This window comes from Haemaphysalis longicornis, unplaced genomic scaffold, assembly GCF_048455015.1.
Source record: "Haemaphysalis longicornis isolate Haplotype H1 unplaced genomic scaffold, Haemaphysalis longicornis Haplotype H1 scaffold_1, whole genome shotgun sequence".
NCBI classification, from domain to species: domain Eukaryota; kingdom Metazoa; phylum Arthropoda; class Arachnida; order Ixodida; family Ixodidae; genus Haemaphysalis; species Haemaphysalis longicornis.
The window spans coordinates 248760331-248772126 of record NW_027526203.1 but is presented as its reverse complement, the minus strand read 5'-3'; the positions used below and the strand labels follow the sequence as shown (position 1 = coordinate 248772126).

Sequence of the window (11796 nt, the reverse complement as noted above, 5' to 3'; positions counted from 1 at the left end):
AATATTTAGTCAAGGACCATCTTGCAGTTCTTTCTGGAATCAATGGCTCTGCACCAATTAACGTGAAAGAGTGATGTAAGAATGCAACAAAGCCTACACTTAAGACATTGCTATCTGACTGGGATATGGCACAGTAAAAATAAACCAATTGGGGCATTTAGGTCGTTCCTCACTGATTTCGAGGTCGTACTGTTCTCACTTACCGAAAATTATTGTTAAACCAACACGAACAACACGCCAAAGATGGATCACACACTAGCTGCATAAGTACATTTCGATATACTATACATCGCAGCCTACACAGCGCCCGTTCAATTACAGTTCGGTCAATACAAAAAATGACTGGTTGATCATGGGTTTTAATGTGACCAGGCTACACGGACGATGAGGCTTGCCATGTAATCCGAAATATTTTGACCATCGAAATTAAACGTGCACCAAAATTTCGAATACACATGTTTCCCCGCTTTTCACCTCCGTCCCAAATGCGGCCGCTGAAGCGAACAACCCAAAAACTATATACCAAAAGCTGCTGCAAATGTCTCTCACACGACGACCAAACGTATTTTTGACGTGCTAAGCATGACTGCTGTAAAAGTGTCATGGGCATGAACGAACTCGCCATTGCACCCTGTTTGGTCACCTACTCCGCCTTGTACGCTCAAATGGAACTAGAAATGAATATTTTTGTGGGACTCAGCCAACGCCATTAAGATAGTATGTGTTTCCCCATTCCAACAAACAGCTCAGTATGCGTGTAAAGTGTGAATATATACATAACATGTAAATGTCAGTGCTGTACAGCCTTTACCGAGCAAGAAGTGGTGTCAGAATTTCAAAAGAAGCCGCAGCTCCCACCTTGATGGTCTTCAGATATGCCCCATCGCGCAGAGCCAATGGGGGATTATTTGCCTTCAATAAGAAGCGAGACTGCCACAAGTTCAGACCTGAAATCCCATCTCCACAATTCGGGCATTGTCCAAGGTACAAAAAATCTCTGTCCTACAAATTTTGAATGAGATGTGCGAAGAGCTTTGCATATGAAATCAATTTTAGCACGGCATTGTGAAGATCCAACCCCCTGCTTGTTTCTACCGCTTTATTGCCTAAACGTATAGAACAAACTACGCGATCACCAGGAAATGGAATTACAGCGCCGCGGGACTTGCGCCTCACGGCTGCGGAGCCGGTTCTCTACAGCACCAACTTGGGAAGCAGGCTGTCCACCGAGGACCCAAAGTTATTAACAATGCCTGCGGCCATGTTCTTTTCATGTAGTGAACCGGGCTGATCAAGAGGCCTTTGTCATGTTTTCCGCTTGCCGATGTGTGGTCTTTTGATTTTCCTGCGCAGAGTAGTTTTGCGCAGTTTCTGGGGGGTTCAGAAGTGCTCTCGCAATAGAAACCCAATATTCAGATAAAGTACTGGCCAGTTATGTGCAGTCGAAAATGACTGCTTCGTCTTGGAATCTCCCGCACACTAGCTTTCCCTTTTCACCCTTTCTCTTTTATTCTTCTCTTTCCGTAAGTACTTCCCTCCCCCTGCTCTGGGTTACGCCCAGCTCATTTCACGATGACTTGGAGCAGCAATATCCGCGCGACAACTTTGCCAATCATTCTCGACCAAATTACGCACACAGCATGGGTTAATAGAGAGTTTTGGCCAACCGTTTTCGACGGTCTGCTCTGGTATCGGAGGCACGCTCAGCGCAACCGGAACCAATGTCGTTCACGGTCAAGCGCGCCACGCATGCGCAATGGCGCTCCCGCTTGCTATCGGGGCGGAGCGGACCGTGAAAGACGGTCACCTAAAACTCGCTAATATAAGCGAGTGACACGGCAGCCTTCAACTACCGTAACCGCACCACATCTTCTGCGCTTCCAGCAGCAAACAGGCAGTCATGAACGCGCGGTGCCCGATAAACGCGAGATAAACGGAAGAAAAGGCGGGGGCGCCTGGGCAAAAGGGTCGAGACAAGCGCCCGCAGTTGCGTTTTACCGCAGACGGGGAACGAGCGCGACCGCGCTATAGGTGCAGAGCGTTTCGGGCGTCGGAGAGAATGGCGTCGCCAGGCCGCGAATACGCGCTGGTTGGATTCTCGGAGGAAGTCGACCGGAGGCCACTCGTCTTCGCCGAGGCTCTTCACGCGGGAGAAGTGTGCAACGCGTGCGAACGCGTGGCCAAGGTGCTCGGCCTCCTATCATGCGGGCACTACTTCTGCAATCCGTGCTACATGCAGTGCCTGCGCCGCGGTGAGCTCGTATGCCCGCTTGGTGGTGAAGCCAGGTTGGAGGAGGAAGTCACTTGGACAATCCATTCTACCAGGAGCGTCATGGAGAAAAAGGTATGATGGGAAACACGAGTAAAATGCCATATGCCTTCTCTTACCTGTGGTGATTGCGAAGCACGTTTGCTGTAAATAGCCGCGTTGTATTGGCGTGTTTTCATGAGTGACCTCCCAGGCCTCCCCCCAAACTTACTGGAAGCAGTGTACATGGACACATGGGAATTTTGTAAGGCACGGGGTATGCACACAGGGCGCATTGAATTTTGAAGTCACGAGAGTTCGCGTATCTCCCTGAGCTGCATCTTAGTTAAGCAGCACTACGGGGTGCTCTCTCTCATTAAGAACCTGCTGCTTGCTAACACAGACTGGTAACTATGGCCGTCACACTTAGCGGGAACACGTGAGCGCGTGGCACGAGCTACTGCTACACCATCCTAGCGGCGCCTCGGGGAAACAGTGCACATGCCCGTTGCGGGGGCAGGGAGAGTACAGATCTCGTCGCGCGCATCACGCCAACAGGACGCAACGCGTAGTGTGCTACTTGCGAACTTCCAGCGCTCAAGAAGCAGTCGACGTTGACAGTTCCCGTGGTGAAGGGCAAAAATAAGCCGTGCGGCGCTGAAAAAAAGGTCAGGGATTTCTTTTATGAGCAGACAAAACGGTTGATGGAAGGTAGCAAGACCGAATCGCGTCTTTTTCCACGACCCGCATCGTCATTCTGCAGCCGTGAAGGTCCCTAGCTCGAGCCTCCACTGCAAGCTGTTTAAGGTTTTCAATGCTCGACCGGCCTGGCGATGCGCGTCCAACACGTAGTCTTCAGCGGGCGTCGCGATCTACGGAACTCTCACCTCTGTAGGCCAGCGACGACTGCTTTAATGGCGCTTTTTTTCCACCCAAATGGACCTTTGAGAAACTTCGCTCAAGTTACTTAAACCACGTTGGTTGAAGTTATTGCTTCACCTATGCGGCTGCAACCTGTCTCGTAGCGCGCACTGCGGCTCGTGCTAGCGACCCTTCACGGCTGTCTAAGGCGTTGCGCTGCTGAGCACGAGGTCGCGAGTTCGATTCCCGGCCGCGGCGGCCGCTTTTCTTATGGAGGTGAAAAGCAAAAACGCCCGCGTGTGCGAGATTTTGGCGCACGATAAAGATCCCCAGGTGGTGAAAATTATTCCGGAGCCCTCCACTACGGCGCGCCTAATCGCCTGCGTTGCGTCGGTGCGTTAAACCCCACAAATCAATCAATCAATCCTTCACGGCTGCAAAATGACGATGCGCGTCGTGGGAAAAGACCACGATTCCTTCTTGCTTCCCTGCATCAACCGTTTTTTTTTTCTGCTCGTAAAAGAAATCTGTGATCTTTTTGTCACAGCTGCAGTTATTTATTTTGACGTTCACGGCGGCCACTGGCAACGCTGACTGATTCTTGTTTAGCGCTGGCAGCTCGCAAGTAGCAAACGACGAGCTGCCTCCTGATGGCGCTCTGTAGTCTCCTTGCCCCCGCAACGCGCATGGGCGCTGTTTCTGCGAGGCGCCATTATGATGCTCTAGTAGCAGCTCGGGCCACGCGCTCCCGTGTTCCCGCTAGGTGTGAGCGTCGGCATCCCGAAAAGCGGAAAGGCCACCGTTGGCGTGGGCATGGCGACAACGCCTTACGGCTGCAGAAAAGAATCTGTGTTGAAGGGGAGTTACGGGAGGGCGAGGGGCTTTGTATTTCGCAGCTATTCCGACATTCTTTTCCCTGCTTTTTCGTCTTATCGGGAAGCGAATACAGTATACTCGCGATAATTCAAGCTTTGATCATTCGTTCTTTCGGTTAATTCCAACAAAATTCTCATTTTTGGTTGGCCCGCTATTCTTTCAATGTGTTTAAAAGCCGCCTAATTCAAACTCCGTCATTCGGTTAATTCCTACTTTTTTACTGTCCATATTGGAATATATCTAATGCTTTCCCGACTATTTTAAAATTTCCGTGCTTCTATAATAAAACAGTCGAGAAATAAAAAAAAAATGGGTGGCGATTACGAAACTTCCTAGTGCGATATTCGCGCGCAGCAGCAGTGCACTTAGTCAGCACTCTCTCGCGGATTCTCTCGACTGCAGCGATGATGAGCCTCTCCGTCAGCTTCGCGAAGTGCGTCTCAGAAAGGGACTGCCACCCGCGTCTTAGCCTGGCGCGCACCATCGTCCGCTCCGCTCACGTTTTAAATGCAGAGCATTTCAGTAACTCACGATGTCACCTGCGTTGACGTCCGTAGTCCGCACCGCACCCCTCCCTATTATATAAAAAAAAATACTATCCGGCGCCCGTTTTCAAACACTCGACCCTGCGGGCGGAACGCAATGTACATGGTGCTCTACCCACTGCGCCACAAAGCCGACACAGAATGGGACGCTACGAACGCGCCTTATATCGTTGACTCATTCAAATTACTGCTGACGAGCGCTCTCTCGTCAGCAGTTGCCACAAGTGCAACAACATTAACGTAACGCAAACTACTTAACGTCGTGCGCCCCCGGAAATGCTCTGCATTTGATCGCGCCCCTCGCGAGGGGGATGTTTCACTGTTTGAATTTGGCGCGCTCGCTTTCAAGCGTAGAAAAAGAAAATACTCTACCCTAACAAATTCCCGCGAAAAGCGCTGCATTGTGTGTTTTTCATGAGCGTCGCGCAGACGAGCGTCTTGTGCACGCACAGCCACGGCCGCTGGATGAGAGCGCACGCAAGCGCCTTTCATCCAGCCGCCGTGGCACAGCATCCGCCCTCCCCCCTCCCCCACCGCACACATTCTAAGAGCGCTCACTCCGCTACGGCGAATCGCCCTCCCCTCACAGTTTGGTGACACTCTCCTCCTTTGCTTTATTTCACTATTCGCTCTTGCCATCGTTCTCGGTTACGACGGCGACGCGGATCAGCCCAGAGACGGGCGTCAAAGGGCTGCACCCTTAAAATAAGTGCCTCAACACTTGACTGCAAAGGTCGTTGCTACTAAACAAACTTTGAAACAAAGTAAGGTAGACCGTGACGTTTCTCAACTTTGTATCCTTAATTAGCTGCCGTTTTACGATGCGAATTAGAAACCAAAACAGCGAGCAGGCCTAAAAAAAAAACGCCTATAATCATGCTTGACTGCCTATACTTGTCGAAGTGGCCAAAACGACGTCGGCCACTGTCGCAAAAACAAAGAAAAACGCACAATCACGCATTCTCGTGTCGCGTGTCAGCAAAGAAAGAAAAAAAAAATTCCCGCGCCTTCCCGCGAGGGGAACACGAGTAAATGCAGAGCATTGGGGCCTCAGTACTGATTGAAGGCAGTGTTGCTTCCATCGCTTCTTCCGTGATGCTGGAGTAGCAGACACGAGTAAACGTGGGCACGAGCGTCAACCAAGGAAGGAAGGAGCAACGCAGTGACTGAAACACGAGCGACCGCTAGCCGCTATTGGCCCCGAGGGCATACCGTGGCGCCACCTACGAATGACGTCACTTGTTGGACGCCGGGTCGGGTTGTCGTCTGCTACAACCCATTTGCTGTGCGTATGCGGCCGCGTGTTTTTGTATGTGTGTCTGTGGCCACCGTACCCCCCCCCCCCCCCCCGCTCTTTGTGGATATGATGCAAATTACCCAAAACAGTTGTCTGCAACCTGAATAATCCGGGCGAGCAATCAGCGACTCGCTTTTTCCCGGCGACACCGCCGCGCCCCACAGCTCGTACGCAGCCAGCTAACGCCACGGACGATGCAACTGGTGCCGAGAAAAGGACACTGTAAATTCATTATGAAATACTTGCGACGTGACATGTACGAGACTGTGTGTGCAAGGAAACACCTTGTAACAGCGACGGAACCGCGTCGCTCACTTGTGATCTCACCGCGCCTACTGCTCGCCTTACCTGGTAAATGAATGACTACGTGAGAACGGTGATCGGATTGCTTCGCCGCGCATGCTTAAAAGTACTGCTATGGTGCGCAGTTTGGCTTAAGCAGTGCCTATTACCCCTACAATGTTTTTCATAGTTATTCCCGGATTTGATTAACGATCACTTTTCGCGGCAACTTGTCCGCAATGTATAAATGGTATACGAACGCGAGTTTTCAACGCCTGCGAGCGGGTTTGGACATGGCTATATTTAGTTTTCATTAGGACTTCGGCGTGGGAATGTATAATTGTAACGTGGGCTCTTTTATGTTTACAGTCAGCCTGTCTTCCTCTAGCATCAATGAAACTAACGATTGCTCGCAGACGGCGAGGCTGTGTACGAGGCGAAACACATCGTTAATGAATTCGGGTAATTGGGAGTTTTAAAATAGGAGAACCGAGCGTTGGGGGCCCCCCAAAGTGATGGGGGAACCTAAACGCAACACGCGCGCGCGCGACGAAAGGGTCTTCTCGAACCGCTCTCCTCCGGCTTCGGATGCACGTAATCGAATCATGTTGGGAACTTTAGGCTTAACGTCGCGGCAGATATTTCTTCGCTGCTATGGTTACAGTTGCGAATGAGAGTCCCTAATACAACTTTTCACTTCACTGTAACCCTCTTTCTTGTAAGTGTAACTTTGTATCCGCGTCTGTTTAAGCGACCGATGATCAAGAACCTGCCACGGATCGGCCGATGCTTGCGCGCAGGCACATATCCTTCGGCCGCTCGCCGCACCGCGCGTGAAGGGGCCGGCGGTGCGGAACCGACCTTCGGGGACGGTCGGCGTAGATCGCGGCGGCAGATATTTGAGCATCGCTTTGAAAACCACAGCTGATGACACTACCTAGCACAATTTTTCACCACTCTAACATCCACAATCACCGTTGTCGAATTACTTTTCCACAACTAGTGTGATTTTAAAAAGCAGCGACAAGTTGTTGCTGCCGCGACCTGCCTCGGTTCGAGCTGCTCCGTCGGCCGTGTGGGCAGGCACGGCGGTGTGTGCGCGGAGCGTTTCTGCGAGCAGTAAACGCTTCATGATTTCTTGCTTTACACATTTGTTGCAAACAAGGGAAATCTAGAAACTTAGCTTGGCAATCATCGGAGTCTACATTGTTGATCTGGGAAACGAGCCACAGCTTACGCTTCGGTCGCACACGTACGCCACCACGCTCAAGTTGTTTGCGGAGAATGTACCACAGTTCATACGGTTATAAAATCCCCATGATGTCAAACTGCGCTTGACGCACTGAGAATTAACTTCAAACGACGGAAATTAACACGAAAATACTTTTAGAACGCACGTCCTAAGCTAAGTGTCGCGCGCTGCAAGCTAACTGTGCAGCAAGGTAGGAACGGTGATCCTACAAGTGGCGTCAAAACGATCGCAGCGCCGGCCTCTCCAGTGGTGGGCCTCGCGGCCAATATTTGCAGCGCGCGCAGTAGAGGGAGAGCAGTACGGGGGGGGAGAGCGCGCATGCGCAAGCAGCGCGCGCCCTTCCACGCCCTACCGCGCTGCTATCACGCACCTGTTAGGCCGAGACCGCGACGGAGCGAACGGGCTGACTACAACGCATGCGCGCGCCAGCTGCTGTTGAGAGAGAGGAGGGAAGGAGAGGCGCACCTGCTGCGGACGCGGAACTGTTGACACCGTCCGACGCAGGAACAGGCGAGGCTAAGAAATGATTGATTGATTGATTCTGGGGTTTAACGCACCGACGCAAGCAGGCGATGAGGCGCGCCGTAGTGGAGGGCTCCGGATTAATTTTGACCACCTGGGGATCTTTAACGTGCGCCGAAATCTCGTACACACGGGCGTTTTTGCTTTTCGCCTCCATCAGAAAAGCGGCCGCCGCGGCCGGGAATCGAACCCGCGACCTGAGGCTAAGAAATGCTCTGCATTTAATAAACAAGGTGGTTACCAAAGTGACGCGCATGGCATTCGGCTTCGGGACCTTGCGCCTCTGCTCTGTTTATTTCGCGCAGTTAGCGTTTAAAAACGGTGAGAAATTAAAAAAATTGTGAATAAAATAAATGCCTAATAATGTGTGCTGTAACTTTTCCCATAGTCACGTATACGTGAACTTCTGATACTTCAAACTTCCGATAATTCAAACAACCCTGGGGTCCCAAGGGTTGGAGTTTCAATTATCATTGTCGACTGTATCTGATGTGTGAATATGCATGGTACGAACCCGGTGGCTTTCATATGGTCGCAAAGGCCTAGGAAATTTCGTAGTCCCGCCCTTGTGGCTACCGTGGCTTTGTTGTTAGCGTGCACGCGCTTCCTACTACAGTAGAACCTCGTCATAACGAACACTTATATAGCCAATTATTGGCTACAGCGAACTACGTATATACAAACTGTGGTTGGTGACGCTTTATTTCAATGACTCTTCTTTTACTGTAACGACACTAAAACGATGAGACCCGTGCGCGCTTTCGGATATAGCGAAGAAATATTTGACCTGGCGTCTGGAAAACTTCATCATGCTCAGTGGCCACCAGTCGAAGATCACATTTTCATCAAATAAATGAGGACACAGGCCTGTTTTGTTCAGTGACCTTTGTTCTGTGTAATTCTCGTTGCCATGTTCCAGTCCATTTAGTTTGAAATACCTAAAGGAGACAGATAAGGATTACCTTGTGTATACAGGTTTTGAAACCAACAATAATGTGTTCTTGTATCAAGTATTTTTGCGGGAGCCAGATTTGTTACAGGCGATTTTTGCCCCTACTGTTACAACAAATATCAGATATAGTATAATTTGCTGTCCTGCTCGTTTTTCGTCTTTCTTTGTGTGCCGGACAGATTGTCTAATGTGCTAAGAAGCATGTACACCCGCCCAATTTTTTACCAATATCACGGGAGCGTCGACCGTTCGGTCGATCAGCGCCGCGTGAAGGAGTGATACGGAAAACTCAGCGAGAGTAGCCGCATGCGCGCTAAGCAAAGGGCGCTGCTGCCATCGTCTACTAGGCTGTTCCAAGAGCAGACGTCAGGCCCCCGATTTTTGTTATTTGCTTATCGCAATGCCTGCCATACTCGAAATTTTTCTTCAAGACCTTGCACGTGGCGCCAACTGAAAACCGAGTAATCATCGTTGCGAACGCAAAATTCGTTCAGTGCAAAGTTCATTCGGCAACGCTGAATTACTCTTTTCGATTGACGTTTAGTACGTTTAGTACGTCAAGCTTTTTTGCGTTTAGTACGTCAAGCTTTTCCTGAGGGGAAAGCGCCTCCCGTTTCGCGACGCCATCCAGGCGCGACGAAGTTCGCGGTTGCAAATTCAACGGTGTTCTCAAAGCTTGAAGCGCACGATGACAACGAGAGCACGTGCTATTCTTGCAGTGGTGCTTTATGGCAAACACGCATCCGGCATTCCGAATTGAAACTTTCGTTGTAAGCACAGTGATGATTCTGAACGCTTAGAGTAACATAGGGCCATCTAGTCCTGACGAATCGCACCCGCGTGCGGCTTCATGCAGTCAGTTCTGTAGCCAAGCCTGGCCATTGGTCGTCAAAAACTGCGGTCCGCGCATGTTGCCCGGCGGCTTCCGAGTGCCAGCTTACGACGAATGACTCGGGAACCTACTTAGACAAGAGTTAACAGTAATGATTTTATTACGTGGGACTCTATACTGCGGCTCGCCTAACGAAACACTGGACGCACTCATCACGGAAGCAGAAGTTAGAAGCGCCCTCCTACTGATTCGGCCATGATCCGCACCCGGTGCAGATGGCGTCACCAACGAACTTCTTCGCACCTAGACGACCCTTCTATTACGGCCCTAACTGCTTGCTTTAATTATTACTGGACTCAAGGCACCCTTCCCCCAGCATGGAAACATGCTTGCATAACTTTAATTCCTAAGCCAGGCAAACGTCTTACCATCGAACACCTTCGCCCCATATCTCTCACTTCGTGTATGGGCAAGGTACTAGAACAATGTAATCCTTAACAGACTAACCGCTCACATCACGAGCACGGAGGCCTTCCCCCCCAGTTCTAGGTTTAGACTTAAACTGTCCACCCAGGATGTCTTCCTGCAGCTACACCAAGATATAATTTCCCAACCACCTAAACGCGACGCAGCGGCGATCATTGCGCTCGATTTGATAAAAGCATTCGACAGTCTCCCATAGTGCAATCCTGAGAGGCATAGTCTATCCACCCAGGAGAGCGCACCTACAACTACGTACGTTATTTTCTCACCGCACGCACCGCCGCACTCAAGGTAGGTGAGCTCCGTTCTGATCGCATCCTACTTCCTTCCGTAGGTACACCCCAGGGGTTCAGTATTGCCTCCTGTTTTGTTCAATGTAGCAATCCTGAACATCCCGAAAAAGTTAGATTCGGTACCTGGCCTCCGATACAGTCTATATGCCGACGACATTACGATGTGTAGCGATGCTCAGATAGAAACCATCCTTCAACAGGGTGCCCATATTGTAGAGACAGAGGCGCAACTCGCTGGGTTATCCTATTCTCCAGAAAAATCTGCCTGCTCATTCTCCCTGCCCGGTCTTGCCGTGATTCGCCGAACATACAGGTTTCCCTCAGCAACCGAATCATCCCAGAGGTGCAAACCCTTAAGGTTCTAGGCCTAATTGTGCAGCGAAATCAAGGTAACGCTAAATTCCTCTCCCTACTTAACTCTCAAGTCAATCAAACAATTGGCCTTATTCGACGAATCGCTAGCCGTCACCAACGAACCCGCCTAGTTCAGGCTTTCATCATCAGTCGGATCACGTACTCTCTCCCCTACCTTAAGCGTACCATTTCCGACATTGACAAAACTGACTGCCTCATCCGAAAGGCATACAAGGCAGCATTACAAATCGACCTCCAGTCGTCCTCTGGCAGACTCACCTCATTGGGAGTATACAATACTGCCCACGAGTTATTAGAGGGCCATCGTATTAATCAGTTACGCCCCGCCTCCCTACCACTTACACAGGGTGACACATTCTTCACAGCTTACGAATTGGCATTCCGGCAATGGAACAGAACGAAACTTCGTTGCCTCGAGACATCCGAGACTGCCTCCGCATACGTCCACTCCCGCGCAACATGCACCAGTACATCACGCGGAGCGCAGGTGCCAGCGCGCCCGTGCCTTTACGATAAATACCCCATCTCACCTACCACCATGTATGTAGACGCCGCGGAGTACCGACACGCGGAACGATTTGCTCTCGCAGTTGTCACTCGTAGCGGCGTAAGAAGCGGCAATAGCCTGGCCCTTAACATTAGGCCGCAACCACACATTATAATCGAAGACGGCCGTGCAAAACTACATTCGCGGTAGCATTTCGGCTACGGCACTCATTATTCTCCAAAATCCCCCTACTCAACCAGTCGACATCGTCTCGATCCTGGCCCACACTGGGATGGGAGGCAACGAGGCGGCCCACAAAGCAGCAGGAGAACTCGCCAGCCGTGCTGGGCGCTCTCCTGCTCTCTTCCACGGAGCTCGGTCGGCCGCGATCGACTGCTCTCGTATCAAGAAGTCACGGAACATTACCGGTTCTCCCGCCGCCGCTACCCCCCTTGCCCACACATCCCCTCACCAATGATCAGGAGCGGCTA

At 50.9% G+C, this 11796-nt stretch overlaps 1 long non-coding RNA gene across 1 annotated transcript in view; it reads left to right on the top strand.

Annotated features, from left to right (window-relative positions):
* Positions 1 to 1831: 1831 nt before the first annotated feature.
* LOC144143728 (uncharacterized) overlaps positions 1832 to 11796 on the top strand; it is a 21738-nt gene continuing 11773 nt past the window's right edge. The window contains exon 1 of the long non-coding RNA XR_013317148.1: positions 1832 to 2344. This is a non-coding gene — a long non-coding RNA (uncharacterized LOC144143728). The remainder of the gene's footprint in view (positions 2345 to 11796) is intronic.